This window comes from Diadema antillarum, unplaced genomic scaffold (genome assembly GCF_040938485.1).
Source record: "Diadema antillarum isolate AM-2024a unplaced genomic scaffold, OU_Dant_1.0 seq00001199_RagTag, whole genome shotgun sequence".
In the NCBI taxonomy this organism is placed as follows: Eukaryota; Metazoa; Echinodermata; class Echinoidea; order Diadematoida; family Diadematidae; genus Diadema; species Diadema antillarum.
The window spans coordinates 1,138,228-1,140,809 of NW_027271993.1; positions in this window are offsets into that span (position 1 = coordinate 1,138,228).

Below are 2,582 nucleotides of genomic sequence, written 5' to 3' on the forward strand. Positions count from 1 at the left end.
GTGGACAGCAGCAACTTTGTGGTGGCACCAGCTGGTGGTGAGGTCCTCATCACGCTCTACAAGGAGAGCATCGGCATTAAGTGGACGAGGCTAACACATTCCAAAAAGGTGGAGATCCAAACAGTCTCGTCATTTCTTGCCATCAATATCTTCATTATCAATATCTTCAATAAGTTTTTGTTTGAATGGTACTAGAGAAAAAGGCAATGTTAGCTTGAAGATATGCTTTCAGGTAACCAAGTTAAATGCAATGTCAGGTTGAAGATTCACTTTTTGGGTAACAGAGTGAAAGGCAGTGTTAGGTTGAAGATACCCTGACAGGCAGTAGCCGGTCACTAGAACTTACAGGAATACAGGGAAAGACTGAAGTAGCATTTGACTGAGAGCCTTCTTCAGACTTCTTCTGGACTACTGCCCATGAATGCAGATGAATGGCTGTGGTATGATGTCACACTTTGGTACGCTATAAAAACCACAGTTTGTTAACTCGTAGTACTGCAGTGGGCATTCAGTCAGACTCGTGTTTACTCTCTTATCAATGTTTTCCTCTCGATCAGTTGCCGTTTGTGGGCATCGACTTCGAACGATGGAAGGACGACGACGACTTAGAGTCAGAGCGCAAGAAGGTCAAGCAGAGAGGTGAGTGGCACTGTAACAGTATTCTGTGCTCTTTTTTAATATGCAATGGTCAACAACATGGTCAAACCTGTCCAAAGGTTATCTTTCTATTACTGTAAAAGTGGAAATTTTCGCGGTGTTGAAATTTTCGCGCATTTCGCGCAACCTGAAATTAGCGGGAAAATAAAAGCACGCGAATATGTTTGCTTGCCATATGTTCCAGTAGTTGATGTCTTGATTCCACGAAATTAAAAACATGTGAAATTCTTCTTACCCCGCCAAGCGCGAAAAATTAGCTGCGCGAAAATGTTCACTTTTACAGTAGATGAGAAGTGACAAAACAATGAATTAATTCCTGATTGAGAGGATTGGTGGAGTTAAACAGCAAAGAGATAGAGCATGTATGCATTGGTGAAAGAGGCTGTGGAAAATATGAAACAGAAAATTACCAGAAGATTGATGCATTAGCTGGGCCCTGTTTTATGAAGAGATAAAATTGATTATATAGTTGATTTCAACTGTAAGTCTATGGCAGCCTGTGTGGTAAGGAAATTTAAAATCGATTTTATCTTTTGATAAAATGGGGCCCAGATGAAAAAGATGAAAAACCCGAATGTCATCTTCTAAAAGATGTGACTAAAACACAGAGGACATTCAAGTGAATCAAGCTTTAACATCGGGATAATCGCAGCGGTATGTACAGTGATGGAAGTAGTGGTGGTGTTGGAGGTGCCGCTGATGTTGTGGTAGAGGTTGTTGCAGCTGTGGTTGTGGTTGTAGTTATGGTTGGGGTTTGGGTTTGGGTTGTTGGTATGGTTATGGATGTACCCCAGGTGTCCTTAAAATTGTATCTGTGGTTGTGGGTTGGGTGTACTTTTAGTTGTTGTTGTGGGTTGGATCTACTTGTAGTTGTGGTTGTAGGTTTGATCTACTTGTAGTTGTGATTCAGATTGTGGGTTGGGTTTACTTGTAGTTGTGGGTCAGATCTACTTGTAGTTGTGGTTATGGGCTGGGTCTACTTGTAGGTGTGGTTGTGGGTTGAATCTACTTGTAGTTGTGGTTGTGTGGTTTGGATCTGAATGTACACTGTAGTTATGGATGTGGGTTGGATCTACTTGTACATGTAGTTGTGGGTTGGATCATACACATACTTGTAGTTATGGTTGTGAGCTAGGTCGTACTTGTAGTTGTTACTACATCAGTGTGATTATTATTTTGTTTTAAATCAGCTCCCAAGAAAGCCCCAGGAAGGATAGCGGAGCCGGGATCGGAAGAAGAGACATCGGAAGAGGAATCAAGCGAGGATTTCTCAGACTTCTCAGGAGACGAGTTCGACAAGGCCTTCGAAGATATCAGTCACTCGTCAGAAGAAAAGCAGGAGACTGGCTACAGCAGCTGAAAAAAAACTTTCCTCCTTCCTAGACATTTCTTGCCTGAATGTCATGTGTGATCCTGGACTCTCTTATTTATGAACAGTTAGCCCTATGCAGTCACTGCTTACCAAATATTTGTATCTATGAGACGGAAGTCACATAATGACCCGCCGCCGTGAAACCGTGATAAAGTTGCCTACCAGCAAGTATCTGATATTTTCATGGTCAATTTCTACAAACTGTGTGAGAGCTGCCCAGCGATATCTAATTTGTTTCACCTTATTTACACAAAGCTGCCAAGAAAACAGTGAGAAAGCCATCCTCGAGACAGACGCAGTGTGTGGAAAATCGGCTCCGGAGTTTAGATTCAATCAAGTGTGAAAGAGATTATGCATGTGTAATGGGACAATTCAATAGTCCTTTGTAATATCTTCAAGGTAGAAAAACTTTAACTTCACTGGACTTTGAAATTTATGCAGGAGGTTGTGAAAATATCAGAGTTTCAATACTTTTTGATAAATATAAAGTTTTATTTGCTTCAGCAGCATCCCCTTATTGTGTAGTGCTGTCAGATTTACTGTCTGCAACTTT